This window comes from Catharus ustulatus, chromosome 14 (genome assembly GCF_009819885.2).
Source record: "Catharus ustulatus isolate bCatUst1 chromosome 14, bCatUst1.pri.v2, whole genome shotgun sequence".
In the NCBI taxonomy this organism is placed as follows: domain Eukaryota; kingdom Metazoa; phylum Chordata; class Aves; order Passeriformes; family Turdidae; genus Catharus; species Catharus ustulatus.
Window position 1 is genome coordinate 3358769 of NC_046234.1, and position 27270 is coordinate 3386038.

Sequence of the window (27270 nt, forward strand, 5' to 3'; positions counted from 1 at the left end):
TGGACCCTAACCCCCAAACCACCCTCTCTTGCCCCATATATAATCCTGCACCCTCAGCCCATCCCTGTTCTTGTCCCCAGACTTATATTGGAAGCTGTACATCCATAAACCAGCCTTTGGATTTCCAAACAAGAACCCGTCCCTTCATTGCTCGCCAACCTCACAGCAGCTGCTGCCCCAGATCGGATTGGGCGGCTGCTTTTGGGACCTGGTCATAGCACATGACTACACTTGGACAGAAATAAATCAACCTACCTGTAGCAGTATATTCACTGGAAAATAATGTCATTTTTTCCTTCCTCTTACTCATATTTAAATTAATCATAGTAGTATAAAATACTAGGTAATGCTATAATTTCAATGCCTCACCTGACCTTCCACCCTTCCTGAGACAGGACTTGATTGTTTTAACGAGCGCTTTGAAGGAATAACACCTTTGGGATTAACAACTTGAAGGATATGTAAAGGGTAGTGTAGGGTAGACACCATGGTGTTTGTTACAAAAAATAATGTTAAATGATACAAGAAGAAACCAAATTCAAATTGCAGTTAAATTGAATTAATTGAAGTTGGTTATTTGCATGCCAGATATCCCACTGAACATTTGGAAGCTGTGGTAAACATAGCCCATTATGAGCCATGTAATAAATATGATTTAAAACAGTTGGACGTTTGTCTGCTAGCTGACATATTTCTTTTGGGAGAGGACTCTATACTATGGAATTTGTTTTTCAGGTCTCATCTGTTAACTTGGGAATTTCTAACTGTGTCATGATCTCAAAACCAAAAATAAGTGAGTGTGTGTGACTGCCTGTGGCTCCTGGATGACTGGAAATGGAAGTCCCCTTAATATTATGGCAATCCTGCTATGATTTAACTCTCAATTCTGTAGTCATAGTGGTTTTCCTTAATAAAGATAAGGCCTTTGATCCACTGTATAGGGTAAAATATCTCCTGGAGATGAGTTTAATTATGCTCATATAAAATGCAGTTAAACAGCTGTAGTGAAGCTTGTTGCTACTGTCACATATTAATGTTTCCAGGCCTCCTCCTCGTATGGAAGCACCAACTTTCAGCTGGAGTTATTACATTCCAAATGTTTACTTAGCATAAAATCCACCCCTGTGAAGGGTTGCTTGGGTGTGACAGATGGCATATTCTGTAATATGTAAAAGTAGTTCAGGGCAGAATTAATTTACTTTTAAAAACCCACCTTTTTAAGTGATTGGCAGATTTTTCTGCTTTTTTGTCCTTCAGAATTTTTAAGTTGTAACACAGTTCTCTGTATTTATTTTTCTTCTTATCTGAAATTATTAATCCTTGCCATTTGTCATTTTTTCCCCCTATTGTTGAGGGCAGTTGGGTTTGGCATTTTTTGTTTTTTACTTAGGTTGTGGACAGTCTAAATAATTTCTTGGGCTGTATCGAACTTCTGCACCAAATTAAACATACCAGACTGGAGAATATGGGAGCAAAAAAAATGAGAACTAGTATTTGTTTGACTGGTTCATATGTCTAGTTAAACTAGCTGAGTGTACAAGCTACGGAGCAGAAGGGCCACTTTGGTGTGGAAAGGTATTTCAAGGTGCTCTCTTTCTCTAATGGGAAAAAGAAGGAAAAGTAATTTCTTGCTTGTGGAACATGGAAAAACTTACTGTGAAAAAGAGATGCTCTAATGGATTAAATAGTAGTTAAACTCCACATTCATATTTTTAGCTTTAACTTCCAAGTTTATGTGAAGTAGGAGCCAGGTGAGATTCAGTGATATTTTTCAAAATAAGCAATTGGTGTAAGAAAATAAGACAGACAAGATTAGAAACTAGAACTTGTATTTTATTAGAACTATCACAGCTATGGTAACACTGTCTTTGAAAGTATTCAGATTTTTGTCTCTTTGAAGATGTATTTGATTTTCTTGTGGATGGAACTAGCACTTGTTTTGAAGAAAGTAAGTACTTATCCAGTGATTTTTTTTTTTTTATTGCTAGTACATAATACTAGGCAATGTCACCTGAAAACTCAGCTCACTTCTTTATTTTTGACAGTTAGGCTCTCCTGCAAAGCTTTGTGCCATACTGAGGTCTCTAGTCACAAATTATGTCCAGCACATACTTCCATGAAATAGAAGTCTGTTTGTAGGTTTGGACTTGTCCAGTTCCACTGAAGATTTTTCAGAGTATTATTTGTAGCTGCTCTGTTGTTAAACTGTGGGCTGACATATCTCAGTAAATAATTGTGAGTGTTTAATAATATTGCAGTTCCAACATTAGACTCTTAAACAGGCATATATATCTGCCATACCTTATAATAAGGTGATAGTTGAAGTGTCTGTGATTAGGAGATATTAATAATAAATAGTATCTCCCAATAGGGTACACAGGTCATTATTTACTTAAGCTGTGGCTGTAGCTTATTCCCATAAATCACTAGCTCCTACAGCCCTTCTTTTAAATGCATATGCAGCAGGCTATTCATAAAAGATATAATTAAAACATCTGTTAATCATCTAACCACTTATAAATGAACATTTAATCCAAAAGAAGCCTGACAAGTCTTCCTTTGATGTTTTTTTTCATTATATCATTATGATTTCTTGTTTTCTGTAACACCTCTTGCTGAAAGTTATAGAGAAGTGTTGTGAGATTTGACTCAGCCTATTGCAGACCTGGGACTATAATGACTGAGATGACTCTTTGATGAGTGTTTTGCTGTTACTTTTGGGGTTTTTTTCTTTTTTTCCTTTTTTTATTTTTTTAATTCATTCTTATTGGCTATGGAATATATTTCTAGAATTGAAATGCCTTTAAGGAGGCTATTTGGGGTTTTTTAATTAAAAAAAAATATTTCTACTGAAAAGAGATGGAATACAAATTTTCATTATTAGTACTCAAAATGGACTGCATGACAGTTTTTGTCAACCAGGCCAAGTGCCAGGTCTTGTCCTGGCTCCAACATCCCCTGCAGCTCCAGGCTGGGGCAGAGGGGCTGGAAACTGCCTGGTGGGAAAGGCCCTGGGGGTGCTGGTGAACAGCAGCTGAACATGAGCCAGGTGGGCAAGAGGCCACTGACACCTGGCCTGTCCCAGCCAGGGTGTGGCAGCAGGACCAGGACAGTGACTGTCCCCCTGACTGAGCACTGGTGAGGCCACTCCTCAAATCCCATATCCAGCTCTGACCCGGAATGGCTGGAGTGTGTCCAGAGAAGGGAATGGAGCTGGGAAGGGTCTGGAGCATAAGTCTGATGAGGAGCAGCTGAGGGAGCTCAGCCTGGAAAACGGAAGTTTCTAAATCGTTGTTACTGATACCTTAAGTGATGTGATATATTAAATCTTAATTATCATGAAACTGAATATGCATTTTAATAAAAGGGAAAGCATTTTGTTGTAATTTGTAAAACTGCCTTATGCCATTCTGGGCCTTATTTTCACTCAAATGGTCAAAAAAATTCCATCTCTTCATCATTGCGGAGTACTGTTGTATATTTCAATCCTAACCCCAAAATCTACCAATCTATTCATAAATTTGTATTAACCAGAGCACTGCTTTTGAGGGATTGTACAACAATGTTAGCCATGTTCAAGGTGATGCGAAGTTATCCTATTCCTAATTCAGAACAGAAATAATTAAGCAGGTTCTGTTTCTGCCCTGGAGTGATTCTATAGCCTGAGTTCAGAGATCATGGTGTGGCAGGTTAAAGGGATGATTCCAAGTCAGCAAAGGGAAATCCCAATTACTTTTAGCACCTGAGATTAAAGCATTTGTTTCAGTGCTCTGTTTTTTCAAGACTGAACTGAGGAAAACAGCTTTTTGCCTAAGGACTCTGAGCTGAGGTCCTACTCTGCTTTTAAAGGTGTTTCTTACAGATTGTCTTAAGTCCAAAGTATTAAGTCTAAGAGCTCTGTTCAGAGCATTTATGAAATTCCTCTGTTGGCATATTGCTGTCATCTGCATCCCAAGATAATCTCATTAGTATATAATGTACCATGTGCATGAATGATATTTCAATATTCTGTCTTTTTTAGAGTATAATGTATGCACATCACTGGATTTGTGCACAGTCTACAATGATATACTGAATTCTGAACAGCCTTTTTTGAATTATGTTCCCAGCAGACCCTGCATAAACAGTGAGCTGAAGATTGGCCCTAGGGCAAAGTGCTGTGATATAATATCGGTGTGCCCGTGTTCAGACATTTAGCCAGTGAGTGATGGGGGATTTAAAGGCTTTTTGTATTTCCCTGCTGAAAGATTTGAGGAGAAGTGGGGGGAAGTTTAGGCAAAATTATGTTGGTCTAACCTCTGGAGATCAGGGGAAACCTGCTCATAGTGAAGCTCCTGCTAGGAAAGGCTCAGGTTCCTTTCCCAGAACAACTGCTTTCTTGAGATATTAATAAAAAACTCACTTTACCACTTTGTGCTCATATCCATCTTTGGAAATTAAGGACACTGAGCCTTTGAAGAGTGATAGAGTGAGTCACTCCCCTGAACAGAGCAAACAAATCTCATTATGCATTTTGATGTTGCAAAAACTATCCTCCCAAAGATTCCCTGTCCCAGGAAGCACATCAGGGAATGTATCTTGTTTATGTCCACCAGTGCTGAGCTCTTTTTTTCCTGCTCAGGTTAAATGTTAACAGACAGGCTTATTCTGGGCTGGCTCCCTGCTGTTTATGCAGGCCCCAGGTAGCGGTGGGTGGGAAGAGAAAGCTGTGTGCTCCTCTGTCAGCCTTTTGCTAACACTGCTGCAGTAAAATGTGTTACTTGTCTCCTCTTTCCAGAAAGATCATGCAGTAGATTTTTTTATTGAGGTGATCTGATCTGCGTTGTGTGCACTCTTTTGAGGAAGCTTGGTCAGGCTGAACAACATGACAGGGCAGCAAGTGCTTTTAGGTTGAAATCACCATCTCCTTATAATAAAAAGAAAAACCAAACAAAAATATCCCACTTTGTCATGATGACAGTGACCAGCAGCTCTGCTGGTTTTCACTGTCATTTCAAGACTTTATTCTCTTTGTAACTCCTGACTATAAATCATCTCCAATGCTTGCTGTACACAGCACTTGTCAGGACATATAAACTGCTGATTATTAAACTGTTTTCCCCAGTCCCATTCTCCAATGAAAGCCTGCTGTCTGATGCCTCTGGTTTAGTAAAATATTTTCCTGTCAAGAGGAAATTATTCCCCCTTTTGTATAGAGCGAAGATGAGATTACTTTGTCATATTCATGTAACACTGTATTCTTCTGGGGCATTCTATAGCTCATTGAACTTTGTGCAGCACAATAATATTTGATCCAAAGAAAATAAATCAGCTTCAAGCTATTAGTCTAAGATAGTGATAAGAAGGGAGAGGGGAATTTCTGGCATCATACAAGGTGTTGCTGTGTGTTTTGTTGCTGTGATGAGGATTAGAAACAAAACACAATGAAGAGTTCAGTGGCAGGATTCCTGTTTTTTTCCTATGGCATTCCACCAGGGAAGAGCTCCTCAGCTATGAGGTGATGGAGTGCAGATACTGAACAGGAACTGGGTTGGAAACAGCAAACTCTTCCATTTTCCCCACACTTTTTATTTGTAATTTTTCCCTTTTTTGCTGTTCTCTAACCTACTCCTCATTACCAACTTCATTCCCTCCTTATTTGCAGCAGTCAGGAGCCTTCACCTACACAGATCCATTGCCTCATCATACTGTCCACACAGACTCTTGCTTGTATTTTATGAGAAAATTGGCAAAATATGACATGACTCGCCTCTTACAATAAGTGTAGATATTTTTATTTTTCTACTGGTCTATCTGCTTGTATTTCGGACATTATATTAATTCACTACTGATAAAGCCTCAAAAAATTCAGTCGTGTGTTTGTTGCTTTCTTCAGAGTAGGAGGAGCTTCAGGATCAAGAGGTCCATCTTTGTGCTCTGCCTGCCTTGTGTGCCCCTGTGTTGCCAAAGAGGTCCACTGTATAATGCTACACTTAGAAATCTTGAAGTAGGAATTTCTATTATTGAGACTTTTTTCCTCAATATTGATGTTGTGAGTGTCTGCAGCGCTCTGCTTTTGTAGCAAGTGACAAATCCAAGCTCAGTGCAGATCTCTGAAGGTGCTGGGGAATTATTCTTGGAGGTATTTATATGCCCTGGGCTTGATTTATCTCATTTGGACCATTCTAACTGAGAACAACACTGACAGAGTGAGAAAAGAATCAGGCCAGAAGATGCTAATTTGCATTTTCAGCTTCAGAGCAAAGCATGGATGTACTCTTCCAGGCAAATGCTAATAAGATTTTTGGTCTTTAAAAATGTAAATAATTTATTGAACTTCTACCACATTTGCCATGTTTTAGAAGAGCAAACATTATTAACACATTATTAACAAATCTGCAATATGAAATAATTCCAAGGCAGTGGAAATGGATGCAACTGTGAATGTTTTGACCATAAAATGCTATATTTAATAATGATACTGACTATAATTATTAAATGCAAATCAAAACATGAAGAATGTTTTTAATTTTAGAAAGAAAGCTTAAGATTATAGACTTTGCTTGCCTTTAACTTTCTGCTAAATCATGCCTTCAGTTGCCAATATTATTGACAACTACGATGGCTGGCAGAATTTGGTCTGTTACTATTTCTAGTGAAATGTCCTTGAACTCTCTTCAACTGCTATCTGAAATCATGAGCCTCTGTGGCATTTCACTGTTTGTGTTATTATAGTACTATTTATTCTCTAGGTGTGATCCTATTTAAAAGGGTGAAAGAAAGTGGAGGAAGCCAATCTAATTTCACTAATGTAGAAGTAAAATTTGTCTCTTTAGCCATGTGAAATCTGACTTGTACCTGCTGTTGTGTGCCAAGATGTGTAAAGGTGGTGTGGAGCTCTGAGCTGTCTTTTCCAGCTCTCTCTAAAATGAAATTTCAGTGCACCAAATGTTACAACATTAAATCTCCCTCAAGTTTGGCTTTTGGCACCATTATATCCAGAACAGAAGGTGCATTATTTATAAGTAACTTCTCATTTTGAACATTCAATACAGTTCAATACACTTTACTCATGTGAATTTGTGCACTGTTTTATTATGAAGATTTTCAACACTTCTTTCTAGTGTCACATTTATGTAATATAAATTTGATGTTGTGGAGTGCAACTGCTACTTTTTAATCTCTTTTCATCAGAATTGTTTGGCCTTTCTCCTTTCCCATGCCCATCTTATTGGCTTTCTAGTAATAGTCATCTGTGATACTCACTGCAAGATGTGTGATGCATCAGTAAAGAAGCACAGGAATGCAAAACGCCAGATTCCTAAAGGAATGCTGGACTTAAAGGGCAGAAAACCTGACTTCAGGCTCATTTGGAAAAACTAGCTTATTGTCCAGCTATAGACTGTGGGTTCTGCATTATTCCCATTTAAATTAAAACTCTCAGATTTTAGTTCTGTGTAACCTGGCCTGTAGGATTTTGTACTGGAGACTTCTCCATTTTATCATCCATCTGCTTATGGTCACAAAGGAAAGCAGTCTAAGAAACATAGGTACAGTAATTTCATGACCATAAGGCACACCAGACTATAAGACGCACCCCCCGGGAGATGGCAAAATTCGCAACTTTGTAGATCAGATAAGGCGCACAGGACTATAAGGCGCACTTTATTTTTGCAGCGAGGCTCCGCCCCCAGCTCCCCCCATGCAGTTGCTGGCCGAGGCCCCACCTCAACCCGGCAGCCATTGGCCCCGGGGCCTGCCTCCACCCAGCAGGGGCGGTGCCACGAGCCAACGGGCCCCCCTGGACCCGGGAGGGCGGTGCCGCAGGCCCCCAGGCCCACCTTCACCTGGCCGCTGTGGCACTGCCAGCTCCCCCCACGGCTCGCAACTCACACTTCCGGGGTGGCAAATGTCGCAACTTTGTACATCATATAAGGTGCACCAGACTATAAGGCGCACTTCTGGGTGCGAGGGAAAATTTTAGTCAAAAGGGTGCACCTTATACTCGTGAAATTACTGTAGTTTAATTAGGTGTTGCTAAAAGTCCTGCTGTCTCTCTTTAGAGTTTACTCACAGCAGGGGCATATTACAGCTTAATCATTCTATGCTAGGTATTTCTGAAGAAAACCACTGTGTAATAAAAATTTTATTATATAGGAAACATTTTAATATACAGTAATTTCATGAATACAAGCCGCAGCAATTTGACAAAAATTTTGGTGGAAACCCGGAAGTGCGGCTAATAGTCGAGGGCGGCTAATATGTGAATAATTTTCTGACATTTACAACCCTAGAAGTGCCAGCCAGGGTGCCGAGCCAAGCACCTGCCAGTAAAAGCCGGAATTTCGCGATTGTTACAAAGTGTTACTGTGTTGCCCTGGCTCCCTGCAGGCAGCACGGGGGGCGGGGAGAGAGGCGGGAGAGCTCTCTTCTTCCCTCCTCTGCTGCAGCCCAGGGGAGAGATGGGGGGAGCCCGCGCCGCCATTGCCGCGGCTCAGGGAGGAGGGGGGGGCTCTACCCCCACCCTCCGCCGCCGTGGCGGGAGCAGGGGGTGCTCTGTGCCCGGCCGGCGCCGCGGTGGGAGTGGGGCCGGGGCAAGCGATCCCAGAGGCGGCGGCCAGCCCCAAGTGGCACCACCGAGCTGGGCCACCTGGCCCCATCAGCAGCCCCTAGCAGGCCAAGCCTGCACAGCCCGAGCTGAGCCAGTAAACTCCGCCATGCCGCGGTTCCGTTACTATTTGGAAACTTTGTTGCACGCGGGTCCTCGCTGCGAACAACAGAGCGGCTTATACTCGGGTGCGGCTTATTTATGGACAAAGAACAAAATATTTGCCAACACCCAGAGATGCGGCTTATACTCAGTGCGGCTTGTATTCGTGAATTTACTGTAGTTGTGACTGACTATAAATGCGTAAGTCAAGAAAAACTTTTTGTTGTATCAAAACTTTCCAATTCTTCAAAATCATGGATTTGGTCTAATTTGCTTCCTCTTTGATGTCCTCTGGTAGGCTACAAAGTCTGGCAAATATCAATCTTATAAATCATCATCTGCCTGAGAAAGATGATCTGACCTTAAATTATACACTGGGGCCTTATAGGATTTAAACTTAATTCTAGTTTTACTTTTGAGATTGTGAGGCTTTCATTCCATTTTGGAAGATATTTTTCTCTAGAAATTACTATTTAATGTGCTTGCGAAAACTCTTTTTAGCAAATATTGTTTTCATAATTGTAGATGGAATTTAGATTTGGGTTTTTTGCAGTCAGATATTGTTAAATTATTCAGAGTAATATCTTCAAATAAAAATAATGTTTCTCGTTCATATCTCTTCACTAACAAGACTGATGTGTGCTACTCAGCCAGGTATTTACTTGTGTTTACTCCACTTCATGTAACTGCTTTTATTTAATGTGATAAATTATTGATTATGTCTGTAAGCAGGTCCAGAAAGTGGGCATATTCATCAAGTTACCTTCCATAAGACTGTGATGAAGGAAATTAATTCTATTTCAACTGAGAAGTAATTCTAGCTATTTTCTAACCCTTTTCCAAAAAAACTTTTTTCTTTCAAAGAATAAGAGCTTGTTTACAAGTTTTTGGGGGGAAAATCTGTGTTTCTAAACATATTCAGTTTTTATGTGTGTGTGAATAAATACTGTTTACAGTATTTTTTCTTGTTTCCAAAGCTGATTCCTCTATCAGTAACTTGCCCTTTGGGAAGAACTTATGAAAGAAATAGTAAAGCATTATTTTAGAAATGGAATACCTAGAGATGATATTTCATCTGAAGTCTGACTACTACAACTTAGCTTTCATCCTAATGTGGTACTGTAAGGGTAAATTTATTCCTAAAGAGAACTTACAGTAATTCCACGGTTGTAAGCCGCACCATTTTGACTAAAATTTTGGTCCGAACCCGAAGTGCGGCTTATAATCAGGTGCAGCTTATATATGGAAAAAGAATGAAAAGTTCCTGTTTTAGTTTGGAGGACAGGTGTCTGCTGACAAAGGCAGGAACTTCTCTTTGCAATGGAGAATGTAAACCCCATCCCTCCAAATTATCGTAATTTTGAGATCAAGGGCCTTTCAGGCAAAAATATGGGAATTAGGAATAACAGTTCTTTTCTAGGGAAATTAAAATAGAAATACAGTACTACAAAGAAACAAACTGCAAACCCTGAGAAAGTCAGAGTACAACCTGACACCCCGCCAGGCAGGGTGTTGGCAGCAGTCCCATTCTATGGTGGCTGCATCCTCCTGCAGTGACAGATGTGGTTTAGTTGGAGCAGTGCTCCTGTACAAGGTGCAGTTTCCCTCTAAAGGTCCAGCAGTGATGTGGAGCAATCCGGTTTTCCTCTGGAGTCCAGGGGAGAAAAGGGCTCCCTTAGTGTCCCAAAACCTCTGTTTTAATCTTGGTAAGAAATGTTGGGCTCTTCACCCTGGCTGGAGCAACTTCCAATGGGATGCAGTAATTTTATCAGTCCCACAGTGGGACTCAATGGGCCATTAGCAGAAAATGACTCCCTGGAGGAAGGATGGGTTGTGAAAAGATAAAGAACAATGCCCTGCCTGGTTTCAGAGGATGGCCCATTAGCAGAACATCTCCCACAGAGATAAGGATCACTGCCCCCACCCTCAACAGATGGTGATAGAATAGATATCTTTTATCACACTCTGTATTGTAATGTGTGGCTTATAAGCAGGTGCAGCTTATGTATGGACAAAGAACGAAAAGTTGTTGACACCAGGAAGTGCAGCTTATACTCAGTGCGGCTTATAACCGTGAAATTACTGTAGTTTGACTGTAAGTAAAGTTATGAATATACTTTTCTGAAGTATACTGAATATAATGCAGTATATTGATTAGTTTAAAATGACAATTTAATTTTTTTTTCCTGGTAGGCTGAACATTTAGTCTTCATGTAGTTTCATTTTAAAATTTTATTCTTCAACAGAAGATTAATATTTATGTATATATTATTTGAAACTAGGGACCATATTTAAGCTGGATATTTAGTCACAGAGTCTCTGTAGGTGTAACACAAAAACTCCTGTGAGAGAGTTTCTCGTTTTGTGCCAGAAGAGGGTCCAGGTTTGAAGGACAGGTATCTGCTAAAAAAGGCAGGAACCTCTCTTTGAAATGGAGAAGTATTATAATTTTGAAATTAAGGGGCTCTCAGGCAAACATATGGGAATAGGAATAACAGTTCTTTACTAGGAAAATTAAGATAGAAATACAGTCTTACAAAGAGCAAAGCCAAACCACTGACAGAGTCAGAATGCACCCTGACACCCCATCAGTCAGGCAAGGTGTTGGTAGCAGTCCCATTCAGTGGTGGCTGCATCCCCCTGCAGTGACAGATGTGATTCAGTTGGAGCAGTGCTCCTGCAGAAGGGTGCAGCTTTCCTCCAAGTCCAGTAATGACGTGAAAAGGTCCAGTTTTCCTCTGGAATCCAGTTGGTAAGGGCTATCTTGGTGTTCCAAATCTCAGATTTTATCTAGGTAGGAAATGCTTGGCTCCTCCCCCTGGGTGCAGCATCTTCCAATGGGATGCAGTAATTTTATCAGTCACACAGTGGGACTCAGTGGGCCATTAGCAGAAGATATCTCCCTGGAGGAAGGATGAGTCTTGGAAAAGACCACTGCCCCACCTGGTCTCAACAGATGATGATAGAATAGATACTTTTCATCACATCCTATGCTGCAACCCAAGACAGGGTGTGTGATCAGTGCTGGGGGTATCAGGAGGTTTGGGCTGCTGCTGACACTGGAGAGGCACCTGGCTGCAGCTACCGAGAGCTTCCTGTCCTTCAGCAGCTGAATGGAGCAGGTGTGTCTGAAACACAAACCGCAGCAGTTACAGGTTAGTGATCCCTTCTAAAGAGGCCTAATTCCTCATTTTAGGGCTTTTCCTACCCATTTCCTGAAGAGTTTGCATAATACCTTGCAAGGGAGGTTTTTGTCTCTGCAGTGTCAAGTAAGCAGCCAACATGAACATTATAAAAATACCTCTGCTTTTCTAGTGCCCTTCTGAAATATTTTAGAAAAGATGGCAACCTTATTGAATTTCTTTTCTAATACATATCCCAAGTGAGACTCATGCATTATTCCTTTTGTACTTTTTGTCTAGCAACTTTCCTGTTTCCCTATCTTCAAACATTCACTGAAAAAGGCATAGCTAATCAAAGTTTGGTATTCAGTTGCTTCTGAGAATTATCACCTTTCTAACTTCTTGCGGATGAAGAAATAATTGTGTTCACAAGTAACAAGAACAAGAAAATTGTGTTCCTGATGACAATTAGTTCAAGAATCTGAAAGGAATATAGTAGACATGGGACAGAATAGCTTTTTTGGGAATGGACATTAATCAAGCTCATATTAGATAAAACCGGTTTGACACAAGAAAACTATCAGGGCCTGCCTCCCTAATGGTTGCATTGAGTGCAGCAGAAATGTGATGGAAGAAATTAATTCTGTGGGGGTTTGGAAGAATCTGAGATAAGTAAATTTTCCTGTATTTATTAGATTTTTGAGCTTGATTTATTTGTGTTTATAGCCATGTAACTAAACAATTATCCAGGGAAAGATTAGTTTTTTGGTTGTTTTTAACTTAACTGCTTATAAGAAGGTTTGAGGGGTTTCTTAATCCTGACTTTGGTATAGACTGGGATGGCATGATAAAGTTTTATGAATAATGATATCAAGCTAATAGAAATCAATTAAGTTTTCATATGGAGAGGATAAATGATATGCCTGATTCCTGACATCTCAGAGGAAGATTATGCAAACTTCATCTTGATGAAATGCAAGACATTAAGTCTGCCTAGGTCTGTTATGTTTATAAAAGCATGCAGAAAAATTTGGCTTCAAGACCCAACTTCCTTTTATTAAAAAGAGTAGTCCTGAGGCTGTAAAATAAGCATCTCTTCTGAGAAGGTGATATCGATTTCATGTAATTTTTCAAGTATAAGTCTTCCTCATGCTTTCATGTGAAACCAGTTGAATTGTTTTTTTGGATTATATATCCAAACATGTTGATTCTTGATGATTTTGAATCAAAAGAAAACTATCAGAATAATTAACAGCACACTATCTCTTAAAAATTCCTGGTGTAGGGCTATTTCTTAAATAGTATTCTTGAGTTTTTGAGTCAGGTAAGGCGTGATTAGGAATCACTAATTATAATAACAGAATTTAGACAACAGGGTTGATCTTAGCACCTCTGTACTTTTCTGTGTAAAATATATTGGTACTTGACTTGTGGTTCTTCCTTGGTGAAATCTCTTTGAAGATATTTTGGACCACTGAGTCTTGTGGCTTCAATAATAATAGGTGTAAGTAGCTGGAGGATGAGAAAGTGATCTGATGGCCCTCAGCATCCATGAAAAAACCAACAGAGACATGCTCTTTATCACGTGTTTAATTCAGTTGAAATGCTTTCTTTCACCATGGAGAATGATCCAAGAGGTCTCTTCTTATTCTGACTTGAAATACTGAGGATGTACAGCAATCAAGATACCTGTTTTTGTTCTATTTCTTGTTACTTTACATGTTGCTATCTTTGGGCAGAAGTAGGCATATAGCCATCTCTGGTAAGCCACGTAGAATGGGTTTTGATCTCTCACTGCCCATGAACTGATAATTTATTGAACTTGCATGTTTTTCTATTTTTCTTTGAAGATAAATGCTCTTTATGAAGAACTATCATAATAACACTAGAAAAATAAAGTAATAAAAAATATAGTATATTTGTACAGCAATGAAAGAGAAAAAAATAAAAAATATTGCTGGGGTGGAAGCAATATTATGCCTATTAAATTCCACTGCCCCAACACCAAAAGTAATCTTGTGTAGGGAGAGATGAGAGGTCAGTTTCAAGAAGGTTTTCAACATCACTATTTTTGTGTGAGCACTTGTTCTGGATTTATCTTCTGGCAGATACTGTGCTCATGAACTCTATACCCAGTGAATGGGAGAGCCATGAATGGAGTACAGCTCTTTGAAGGTGGAAAGTAGCATAGAAAGAATCTATTTTTTCATCTCACAAATACTGCTTTGAACAAAGTTCTTCACATACTAAGCATTGATCTGAGCAAAATCAAATTTGAGTTACTTTTAAATGCTCATAGCTAAGTATACATTACCTCTGCCCAAAAAAGCTCTAGTCATTCCTATTTATGCAAGCTGCCTTTTGCTGAGGTGCAAACTGTCGTGTGGGTGAGCTGATGCAGAGTTGTTTTTCAGATGGACTGGCACTATTTTATGAGGAACACGATCTTGCTTTCTAGTTCCTCCTGCCTCTTTGCCGTCCCTTGTCTCTTAAGGCATTTAATGCTTTTAAAGAGTTCCTCTGTAACACTGCCAAAGGCAGTGCTGGCATGGATTGTCTGCATTATACTTGCCAGTCACAGAAAGCCAAAGTTGTTTGGGCTACTGTTCTCTGGCACTTTACATTTTAATTTCATTTTTTAACTGCTTTGTCGCATTCGTGAATAGTAATGAGACAAATGAATTTCTAAATATTGGAGTGCTTTTGTGGCCCGTTGCTTTTGCTGGTAGCGATGGGCTGGATTCCAATTAGTGTCTCACTGGAGTGGAACAATGTACGAGTTCTGTGATAACACAAAAAGACCCAGGAATTTCATGGCTCAGGGAGCAGAACAAGCAATGAATATGCTGAAAATCTTATGGGTTTTAGTTGCAGTTCTTATGATCTTCTTTCAGGGCTCTGTAAAATACACCAGTTTGGTGGAGTCTGATTTTGATATACATCTGAAAATACATTACTTGGCAGTCTGTCTTGGTTTGAAAGACATATGTCTGCTAAGGAAGGTAGGAGACTCCCTTGGAAAGGAAAATATAAATCCTTTCCCTCTGGATTATTGTAATTTTGAAATTAAGGGGCTCTCAGGCAAAAAGATATGAGAATAGGAATAACAGTTCTTTACTAGTGTGTATGATAAAGCAAACAATACAACAACTTCAGTATTAACAACAAACAGTTGCATGGATTGTCTGCATTACACTTCCATAGAAGAAGAAACTGCTCTGAATATCCTCCTCTGGAACCCAGAGAGAAAGAAAGCAGCTGCCTCCTGTCCTTTAGGTGCTTCAATTCTCGTGGTATCTTCACCCTTGGAGAGAAACTTCCAAAAAAAAGAAGTGTAGCCAGATGTCCTCCTCTCCCGACCCTGGTCATCTCTTTGGGTTTTTTGTCTTAGTACCCAGAACTTAGTTTCCTAGCAACTTACGGGAAAAATTTCTATAAGTGAAAAAGAAAGAAACCCAACATATACACAACACAGCCTAAATAATTTTATTTGTTACAGCAAATAAATGGATTTTCTGGTAATGTCTTGATTTGTACTGTAAAGACTTATTTCCCCATCTCCATGGGCTGTTGCCCTTTGCATATATCAGTCTGCCATCTTTGCATATGTGGTATTTATACAATGAATACATATTTAAATATCTAAATTGGGAAGAAATTATTTTAAATTGTTTTAGTGACTTCAGAATTTTGTGTTTTGCACCAATTAGGATTTCTGCCGAAATGTTGAAGGTTTGAAGGTTTGGTAAATTCAGGGTGGAAAGTACAGTAATTTCACGAATACAAGCCGCACCAATTTGACCAAAATTTTGGTGGAAACCCGGAAGTGCGGCCAATATTCCGGGGCGGCTAATACATTAACAAAATTCTAAAAGCTGCCAACACGGAAGTGAGAGCCCGCGGCAGCCCCAAGCCAAGCTGGAGCCCGGCCGGCCCCGGCAGAGGTGGGAAAGCCTGGCAGAGGCGGGGCCAGCAGTGTGGGGGGCGGGCGGCAGAGCCTGAGCCAGTAGGGCGGGGCAGGGGGGAGGCAGAGCCCGGGCCAGCAGGGCGGGGGAGCCCAAGAGAACTGGGGCTAGCAGTGCAGGGGAGCATGGCAGAAGCAGGAAGGCCAGCGGGTGGGGCTGCCTGGCAGCGGGGGAAGCCCAGCAGAATCGGGGCCAGCAGCGTGGGGGAGCCCAGCGGTGCGGGGGCCTGCAGTGCCGGCCAGGGCGAGGAAACGCGGCGGTGGTGCAGACGGGAGGGGGCGGCCGGCGAGCCCGGCGGCGGCGGCAGCCCGGCGGCGGGGCTAGGGAACGCGGCGCGGCCGGCGAGCCCGGCGGCGGGGCTAGGGAACGCGGCGCGGCCGGCGAGCCCGGCGGCGGAGCTAGGGAACGCGGCGCGGCGCGGCCGGCGAGCCCGGCGGCGGAGCTAGGGAACGCGGCGCGGCGCGGCCGGCGAGCCCGGCGGCGGGGCTAGGGAACGCGGCGCGCCGCGGCTGGCGAGCCCGGCGGCGGGGCTAGCGAACGCGGCGCGGCCGGCGAGCCCGGCGGGGGGGCTAGCGAACGCGGCAGCGGGGCGGTGCTGACGGGAGAGGGGGGCCAGCGAGCCCGGCGGCGGCGGCAGTACCACCCGGCCAGCCCCGCCGAGCCGTGGCGCTGAGCTGGGCCACCCGGCCCCGTCAGCAACCATGAGCGGGCTGAGCCTGCCTGGCCCCGCCCCCAGCCAGTAAAGCCCTCTATGCCGCGATCCTGTTACTAATTGGCCAATTTGTGAAAGCTGCGCACGGATTCTCGCTACGAACGAAAGTGCGGCTAATATTCGGGGTGCGGCTTATCTATTGACAAAGACAGCAACATTGTCGAGGCACCGGGGGTGCGGCTTATAATCCGTGCGGCTTGTATTCGTGAAACTACTGTAAGAGAAAACTGGAAGACCCACTCCTTTTTTGTTCCATTTTTGTATGAGCAACAAGATTCACCTGGACTTCTGGCAGATGCAGTGAATTTATTTCACCTTTATTTGTCTCATACCTTCTTTTATTGCATTAATGTGTATAACTGCAAATAGAGTTCCAGTTTTTGGTTCATGTGTGGATGGTTAGTGGTAATGTGTAAGTGGAGACAGGTGCTGGCTAACTCTGTATGTGTGGTTCAGAAAAATTGCATTTTTTCCATTAAATGCCCTCATTTCAATCTGTAGCTGCATCTTCTGGGTTGATGCTGCTATTTAGGTGAAAGCATTGGTACAGCGTTCACATTCCTTACAGTAAATAAATAATTCCTTTATGTTTCAAATTCCTCTTTAGTTTAGATCAGGCTTGACCAGTTGTTGAAAGCAGGAAAAACAGCCTACCCCAGCTTGGTGGTTGCTTGCAGAGGCAGGTCAATGAACTTCATGGTTTTTTCCAAGGTTAAATGTGGATTTTATTTGTAAATTTCATTAAATCTGTGCAGCCAGTACATATTGTAATGTGGTAGTTATCATGAAATAATAAACCAAGTTTTCTACATAGACTTATTCACTTACACAGCCTTCCTGATCTTTTATACTAATAATTTTTAAGGAAGTAGAGAAGCTGTACAAGGTTAACTGGATTCATTTAATGACTGAGTGATTTCTGCCCCCACAGTCTAGTCTTGGCTAAAAATATTTATCAAAATGTTCCTTCTATTGTCAACATTTAGTTTGCAAAGCTTGATAAAAAAAGAGAATGATTCAGTGTAATAGATGTCTGTCAAAAATAGTCTTCAGGAAAAATGCATGCATCAGTAACATTAAATTTTACTAGGAGCAGAAGATCTATTTTTCATGCAGCGTATCTAAATGAGAAATTCTCTGCTATAACGAAGCAAGCATAAATGAGTGTTATTCCATACATTCTTTGATTCTTTAGATGCATTCTTTTGCATTAAATGCCATGTAATTCTGAGCTTAAAGCTTGGTCCTATTTAATTCCATTATGGAATTTTTGATCATAGTGAAGGAAAAAGAAATTCCACAAATATAAATATGTTCCGCATCATTGCGAGGATGCAAAAGGCAAGAGTTGTTTCTGAAAGCTGTTTTCCAATTGCTTTTATGAAATTCAGTGCAGGGAAATTAAACTAGACTATCTGAAATCCGATTTTCAGAGGAGGTTATTATCCTGGCTCCTTTGTAAGTTGCTGTAAGAGCTAAAGGTCCAGTTCAATAGAGGTTAGCAGGGAGCTGAGGAATGGCACCTTCTTCAGTACTGAGTGCTCCTGGCATTTGGTGTGTGACCAGAGTTTGGGTGTTGCTTTGAACTTTACTCTGCTGCTCTAACAGACAACTGTAGATCTCCATCGTTGTCAGGTGTTGATGGTTCTCAGTCAAAGACCTAATTACTGGGATACTGAGATGGTTCCTCTTTTGTGTTGTGATTTCTTTCATTCACTGTTTGAATGTTTAAATATCTATTGTGCTGCAGAGCAGCACAGGAGCACCGATTTTACAGTTCAGTGATTATAGTGTTCATGAGGGCTATGGAAAAACTGTTTGTCTCTGCTGAAATTAATATTTCTTCATATGAAGCCAAGTTGCCCAGTGGAAGAGTTGGAGAGGAGCTATTCCCAAAGCAGCCAATGGCTCATGAGGTGAAACCTGCCTGGAGAGTGCAAGGTTAACCTGGGCTGGATCTGAATATGGCTCTCCTAAGTAAAATTACTGGAAAGATCCAAAGGTCTGAGAATCTGCTGTGGGAAACCTGAGGTGGCCAGACAGAAAAGTTTCCTTAACAGATGTGAACCCTTTGATCAATAGTTTAGAGATTATTGCAGAAATATTAGAAATTAATTTGTTTTCGGGTTTTTTTGTACCATTCTTTTTTCTTGTCCAGATAACTTATTTTACAATTAGATTTTAGCTGAAAGGAGAATTTCAGGCCCTTCTGATTTTAGCAGCCATAACCTTGAAAGCAACCGGGTCATTATTAAATTTACAGGAAAAAAACAACCTACATACAGGTTAAGGAATCAGCATTTGCAAAAGTTAATTTCCTTGCTAATTATAAATAAAGATGACAAAGGACTACTTCTGCAGTATATTAAACATTGTCATTAACTGTGCTAGGCTTTGCCTTTATGGAGACTCGAGGGATTCTTTGTCTCCTTGAATTCATTGGCTTGAATAGTGCCAATATTACCTTGTTTTAGTAAGATGATCAAATATTTAAATGATGGAATCACAACTTTTGTGTTTGCTCTAAATTTGGGCCTGTTATTCAATTTCCAAATTGTGTTCCATGCTTCTTTTCCTTGTATCTTAATGCAAACAATGAAATTATGAACACAGAGCAATTTGACTTTCTCAGCCCTGAAAATATTTAGGGAAATTGTTAGTTCTATGCACAAATGTAGGCCTATTATTTTTCAATGGGACTGTTGCAACAAGTAAAGTTTAATATAGATGGGTTTTTTATGAAATTTGTTACTTCAGCAGTGTGGGTCTCTTCCCCTGTTATTTTTCTTCAGGGTCTGAATTGTGTGATGATAGAGCATTGTAGCACAGACCCAAATAAGGATTTTTGGGAAACTGCTGCTACGATAGCATAAATGATGTTGATTCCTGGCTAATAGGATGATAATTTAAGGCAACTATGGAAACGTGGTAATTCTCACATTCTTGTTAATGGTTTGGGGTGTGATAAATATTGAGTCTTTTTTCTTTGTAAAGAAAATGAGAAATGTGAGATCAAAAACCGGCTATTATTTCTTTTCAGTTTCTGCCTAAGGACCTACACTTTTAGTTTGATGTAGCTCGTACAGAATAAATGCCACAGCAGATAGAGTTTCAGGCTATTTATGTATTCAGGGTCTTTGTTTCAGAGCGTCTTTGGTCCGTGGAGTAATGCATAGTTTTGACTAGTCAAATGTGAATGCAAAAAGCATCAATGTATTTTTCACCCTTGCCATAAAGAATTGGACAAATACCACTATTCTGTTTTCTGCTTGTATGTGCCTCAAATCAGTTGTTCAGATGAAGCCATTGTATCTGTCATCTGGAAAAACACTGTACTCAGAGTGCATTATTGTTGCACATCAATGCAGATTGTAACATTTATCTTGGAACAGGGGTGATGGTACCAATATATCACTTCCCTTGTGGAATTTTCACTCTTCAAATTTGCTACCTCAGCAGTGCTTTGGTCCTTTGCACAATGGATTTACTGAAGCAAGAGATGCAGCCATTTGACATGTAAGAGTACAAGGTTTTAAAGCTTGTTCTGAGTTGGAATATTTTTGTTTTATTTGCAGGAGGATGATTGTCATTTTTGCATAGAGAACTCTTGTGTTATCTCTTCACTTTGGCTGCACTAGTCCACCTATCACCATAAGGATTAGTAATCTTTATTTCCATGATTAGAAGAAAGTAGTAATTAATATCCAGACAGTACACATGAATTGGCTAGAGGAGATCCTTTCATGAGTTTCATGATTTTATGGGGAATTTTCAGTATTCAACAGAACAACCTTTTCTGGTTACTGTCTTTCATTAAACACAGCCCTAGGTGTCCCCCTTTCTTCACTTCAGTAGTGATTTCTGGCAGAAAGTTGAAAGACAGCCTTTGCTATAGGTGACCATTGTAGCTTTTGGCCATCAGGTGAGAATCTGATTTGGCGCCTGATTCCAGCTGAAGCTGTACTGATGTGTGTGACTTGTTTTGCACTTGTTATTTTATTTTACTAAACTTTTTCCCACGGAAGGCTCTGGACATGGCATTTAGGTAATTCCCCACATCTCTTCCAAAACTTGAACTTGAGTTGTTTCAATTCTGTTTCTTCCCCTTAGATGCTGTGCTGATAATTTTTATGTATCACAAATGGAGGTGGAGCTTTTCTGCCTTCAGGGATCACAAATTTTTATCCACGTGATCAGGGCTGAGGTTCCATCAAACCATTTAACAAAGCATTTAGCATATTTTAGGAGTGTTTAGTACTTTCAAAGGCAATTCTTTGACTACTGAGGTGTCATTTTGGAAGTGATATCAAAGCAGAGAAATCTTTGAAGCATCAGGAGCAAGAATGTAGATCCTTGTAGCCTATTATATACAAAGAAAGGACAAACCATATTCCATAACTCCCACTTAAAAAAAAAAAAAGCCCACAGAAAAGACAGAACTAAAGAAAACCATGAAGAAAACTCCACCACAGTTATTTGTACAAAGAGATGCTTGAAATATTAAAACTTAGTTTTAGCTGGATCATGCCTTGAATTTTCTGCCCTGCTTAATAATTTTTCACTGAAATCTATTTGAGGACTTTTATTTCTTTTACTCCCAGCCATCGACGTCTATTTGGACTGGTAAATACATGAACAATCTGGCTCCTATTAGGTCATTAAATATATTAAATGAGTGCCCATTCTGTGGGACTGAATGATTGACTGATACACTTCTTCATAAAAGGTTGGCACCATTCCTGGAACTTCTCAGTGATTGGATTGTATTCATTTGTAGAGTCAAGCACAATGAGACAATATAAAAAGTGTTCCCTTGGAAATGATCTTGGTCTGGACTGTTCTGTGTATAGCCAGGCAAATCATCTCAGAGACCTGTACTATATTTTCTTGTCTTCCACATATCCAAGTTGAATAACACTTGTATGAAGATCCTTTTTCTACTGGTGCCTCATACTCTTAAACTGTATTTTTTGTTTGTCATTCCCCAAACATTGCAGTCTTGTTTTACACAATTATTCAAAATCAAAGTAAAAAAAAAATACCCCCCCGCCCAAAAAAAACCAAAAACCCTGCAGAACACCGGCTATACTTTAGAGCACATAGCCTGTATCATGTTACAAGAACAGAGATTTTTAAAATTGAATGTCACTTAATACAAACACATCATTTCTCATCCTTGCTTATGTTCAGAAACCTTCCATAGAAATAAGGATGAATTTTCTTTACCGGGACAAGAATGCCTCATTCAGTGTATAATATCTATGTCAAGTCATTGTGCATGAGGCTGAATGGACTTATCAACATATTTGAGTTTGCTCCAGAATTGACTCATACTGAACTTGCTTTATATTAGTGTCATAGACTTTTTCTTTAATCACAAAAACCACTTTGCTTCAATAAAGTTATTTTTTAAAATAAAATTTAGTCTGCGATAGAGGAGTTTTTTCCTTACAGGAGCATCTCCTAACTGTTCTTAACTGAACAGTGAAATTTCAAAAGTAAATGTGCATTTTTCACTGCGTGACAAGCCGCGGTAACAAATAGCTGATGTAAGGAAGGAAAATTACACTGCATTTCAGTGTTTTTTCAGTGTTTGTAAATGCAGCAATAAAAACCTTAAATGCTGTTAGAATTGAGCGTGATCATGCCCATGCACACACACAAAAAAGAGCTGAGACTAAAGTTAGTCTACAGGTAATTTCTATGTTAAGCTGTTTGCTTCAGTTTTACTTTCTGCTTTCAACAGAGAAGATTTCAAAAACTCAGTGAGAAATAATAAGGAGATTATAGTTAAACTTGAGAGAAGTCATACTGACTCTTCACATGCTTCATCCTTTAATGACTGTATCTTCAAAGCAGCAGTGGCATCTTCATCTTAGAAGAGGTTTTATGAAGTCACTTTTTAAGGAGTGCTCGCTGGGTTTTGATATGCTGGTCAAGCAGCGATTCTAAATGCAGTCATTTAAGATTACAAGCCTTATGTCAAACCATTTTCAAAGTCTTTGCATTGTCCTCAATGAGTTTGGGATTAAACCATTTATCAGAACTTTTTCATTCATCCTTAAATAATATTTCTGCCTTTGAGACTTTGCACTGTTATGCTCCTGCTTCTTTATCTTTCACTGCATGTCTGTCTGTTCCTCACATGTTTCTGTCTATCCTTCTGCCAGCCTCCTGCCACTGCAGGCACTTCCAGGGACCAGCTTAAAGAAGACTCCTCTTTCCAGCATTCCTCTCTTATTTCAGAGAGGTCTGCCAGGCAGCTAACTTTCAGAAAGCTTGCCATCAAACTTTGGATCTGCTCTTTCAGAAGTTGAAAAGCTGCCACGTTGCTTGCTGCTGGATATCCTTGAATCGAACTCAGGCTCAGGTTTGGTCACACAAAAAGGGACTGCACAATTACAATGTCTACTTTGTATCTTTAGACTAGAACTATAGGTATCAGATAATTTTGCTTTCACTACTCTTTCTGAGACTTCTGTTCTCTGCTTTCAACAGACAGTGGAAAAAAATAACTGCTGTTTCCCTAGTGTGTAATGTTTTACAAGAAATCGATGTCATTAAGTGATTGCTATCTTGGCACAGTGGTGCTTTTCTGGCACTTTTCAAGACACAATGTCTGCAGTTATGAACATATGTGCTCTCTGTCTCTCAAGCACTTTAATGCTGGTAGATAATGCTGAACTATAAGAGAAACGAGACCTGTACAACTACTGGTTTATAGCAGTAAGGGTTCCTACTACTTTTTTGTAATCTTAAAACTAACTCGGTAGGACACTACCTTATCAAAAAAGTATTGCCTCGTTCCTAGATGTGTTCCACACATCTTGGATGGGCCCTGAGCAAACTGAGCTAGTGAGTGGCATCCCTGGCCATAGCAGGATGGTTGGACCTACATGATTAAATTCCCCTCCAATCCTAACAATTCTATATTTCCATGATGAAAAGGGGAGTTTAAACTGTTTACATGGCCTTGCAAGTTCTTATTAGCGTGGCTCCTGCTCTTGCAGTCACATAATGTATTAAAGAGACTTATTCATCTCATGCATATGGTTTGTGCATTGTTTCCTTTTTGTTTTCTTCTTAGTGCACTTACAATTCAAACCCAAAGAAGGAGAATACTTGAAGTTAAATAAGGTCTAATTATGCTTACTGTAATTTATTATGAGGAAAATAATTTACAAATAAAAAATCCAAACAACTGCTGTCATGGAATATGAAGAGGGAAGAGCCTATAATTTCTATTTACAAATGAATCTGTAGTATGATAAAAAGGTGGTTGCATATAGGTTGGAGTTGTCTTGAATGCAGCCACTAGAAAAACAGGTCTGAGGTACAAAAAACTGAATCTGCTGTGTTAATTAATTTATTAGTACCTCTGATTGAAAGTTAGATATAGCTTATATCTATACATCTTAAATCAGTCTTGAGATTTTTGAGTCAGATTTTTGATCAAGGAAAATAATCTCAAACGTGTGAAAAAAAAAATTTTAAAATTCCTTTAAATCTTGGTCATTAATAAAAGTAGATTAACTTTTTTTCCTCTTCTCCTTACAAACCTGTTCTGCTTGACAGCTTAGTTTGTATTTCTTGCTGATTTTAGTAATTTTGAGGTTATTTACAGACTGAAGACACTTAAATGTGTATCTGGGAAGGGGTTTTATTAGATAGTTCACAAAACTATAAAAATATGCCTATTCATAAATTGATTTATCTCTGAAACTAGCAAATATATATAAGAATTATAGTCTCCTAAAAAATTCAGCCCTGGACCATTAGTGCAGGTAAACATCATAAATAATTATCTTAAATTGGTTACCAAGGCAGTATAGCAGTATTAAGTTGCTATGGAAATGTTTGGTTCCTGCTCAGAGATGCCAGCACAGCTAAGGCAATCTCTTCTAGTTACATCACTTCAACCAGATAAAAATCAAGAAAGAAGAAAGAGCATCAGTGGTATATGTGGGATAAAAATCAAGACTCTTGGAAAAGGGGATGTATAAGCCATAAAACTGATGTGTTTTGATTTGTCTCAAATGTCCATGCTTTATGTCCAGAGCCTTTCACAGAAAGGAAGAATGTTCTTCATCTTAACAGTTAGAAAGACAAGACTCATGTCAAGCTGTGCATAGATTTTTCCTGTCCAAGCTGCCATGAATCAACTCACCTTGTCATATTTAGCAAATCTACAACTACAGTGAATTCACGATTATAAACTGCACCATTTTGACTAAAAATTTGGTCCGAACCCAAAGTGCAGCTTATAATCAGATGTGGCTTATATATGGACAAAGAACGAAAAGTTGCTGTTTTAGTTTGGATGACAGGTGTCTGCTGAGAAAGGCAGGAACTTCTCTTTGAAATGGAGAATCTAAACCCCCTCCCTCCAAATTATTATGATTTTGAAATCAAGGGCCTTTCAGGCAAAGATATGGGAATTAGGAATAACAGTTCTTTACTAGGGAAATTAAAATAGAAATACAGCACTACAAGGAAACAAACTGCAAACCCTGACAAAGTCAGAGTACAACCTGCCACCACGTCAGGCAGGGTGTTGGCAGTAGCCCCATTAAATGGTGGTTGCATCCTCCTGCAGTGACAGATGTGATTCTGTTGGAGCAGTGCTCCTGTAGAAGGTGCAGTTTCCCTCTGGAGGTCCAGTGGTGATGTGGAGAAATCCGGTTTTCCTCTGGAGTCCAGTGGAGAAAGGGGCTCCCTTAGTGTCCCAAAATCTCTGTGTTTATCTTGGTAAGAAATGTTGGGCTCTTCCCCCTGGCTGGAGCAACTTCCAATGGGATGCAGTAATTTTATCAGTCACACAGTGGGACTCAATGGCCATGAGCAGAAAATGACTTGCTGGAGGAAGGATGGGTTGTGAAAAGATAAAGAACAATGCCCTGCCTGGTTTCAATGGATGGTCCATTAGCAGAATATCTGCCGTTGAGATATGGATCACTGCCCCCACCCTCAACAGATGGTGATAGAATAGATACCTTTTATCACACTCTGTATTGTAACATGCGGCTTATAACCAGGTGCAGCTTATGTACGGACAAAGAACGAAAAGTTACCAACACCCGGAAGTGTGGCCTATAATCAGGTGTGGCTTATAATCGTGAAATTACTGTAATTTTTTTTTTTATGTATTGTTGTTATGAATTATAGAACTCTCTCTAGTAGACATTGTTTGGGATTATTGTCTGAAATGCAGTTACATCATGGTATTGAATAGTAAATAAGACCAAAAGATTATGTGCTAGATCAGCCTAAAACATGATATTTGCATTCTAGTTTCATATTGAACTTTCAATATCATATGTTAAGAAAATAAAGGAGATATTGGGAGTATGACAGCTTTGGTTCTCATGAGTAACATTAAAAGTCTGCAATCTGATTTACAAAATATTGCACTATTGAAGTGTTTATTTTGAGGTAGAACAGCCCATTCGTACTGCCTGTTCAACTATCCCATCAGAATGAATTGCTGAAAGTTTCCACAATTGCTTTGTGCACTAAGAAACTTGCAGCAGATGTTATTTGTTGAGACAGTATTTTATTCTCTTCTTGCATAAATAAGAAGAAATGAAGGCTTTGAAGCAGATGTTGGGTGCAGAAATGGTGACTATTGTATAGCTCATTCCCATTTCATTTGAAACAATTGTCTGCAGCTTCAAAGACTGTGAGTACTTTCTTAATTAGTTTGAAATTTGTCATTAGTTCAAAATTTCTATAGCTTGGCAACAGACTAGAACTGGAAAACTTATTTCTTCTATACTTGAATGCATACCTTGTACAAAATTGATATGTTTTCTATACCCTCCTTCCAAAAACAAGATTAGCATGTATTTTACTTTTTTTCTTTGTCACAGGTAGTGAACTAATACTGGTGGACAGACAAACCAGTTTTTGATGACCTAATATTCTTGAAAGGAGGATCAAGACATGGAGATTGCAATGAGTAATAGATGTATTAGTGGAGAAAATGCACTGTAATTCAAGAATATTTTCAATAATTTAACTGCTTAACTCTTGGCTTTCTCAGAATTTCAGAGATTAGGCTTTGGAGTTCATGTATAGGACTTCATAGAATCCAAGATAATTTCATTGAGTGCATTATGAGAGTCTGTAAGTGTTATTACTTCATGGTTATAGGTTTATATTAGTAGTATCAATACTGAACTCATAACTTTTATTCATCAATATGTTTCTCATAATAAAATAGGCCTTAATTTCTCACTATATTATGTCATATTTGGTTTCTCAATTTACTTTTTTCAAGTATCTGTAGCCTTTTCCAGACAGCTTGATTATCTTCTGGTCTTGCCCATGCTCTTTGACTACCTACTGCAGTCTTTTTAAAGAAACAAAACAAACATGAAGTATTTGCTTGAAATTTGCATAAAGATAGCCTTTTAGAGCGCGAGATTTACATAATAATGAAGATAGGCTGGAGGAAACGTGAATCACAAGCATAGGGATATGCACTGAAGGATAACATGATGGAGCCCTACAGGGAACTGGGAGCAGTTGATCCAAGTGGATGGGTTAAGGCAGCAGTGGTTTCTGTCTCATTAAATAAAAATGTCATTAAACTGCTGCTGGAATAGAATCATAGCATAGTTTGAGTTGGAAGGGGCCCTAAAGATCACCTAGTGCATCCTCCTCCCACCATGCCCTGGACACCTTCCACTGGACCAGGGTGCTCAGGGTCCCCCCATCCAGCCTGGCCTTGAGCACTGCCTGGGATTGAACATCCACAGCTTCTCCAGAAAACCCGTGTCA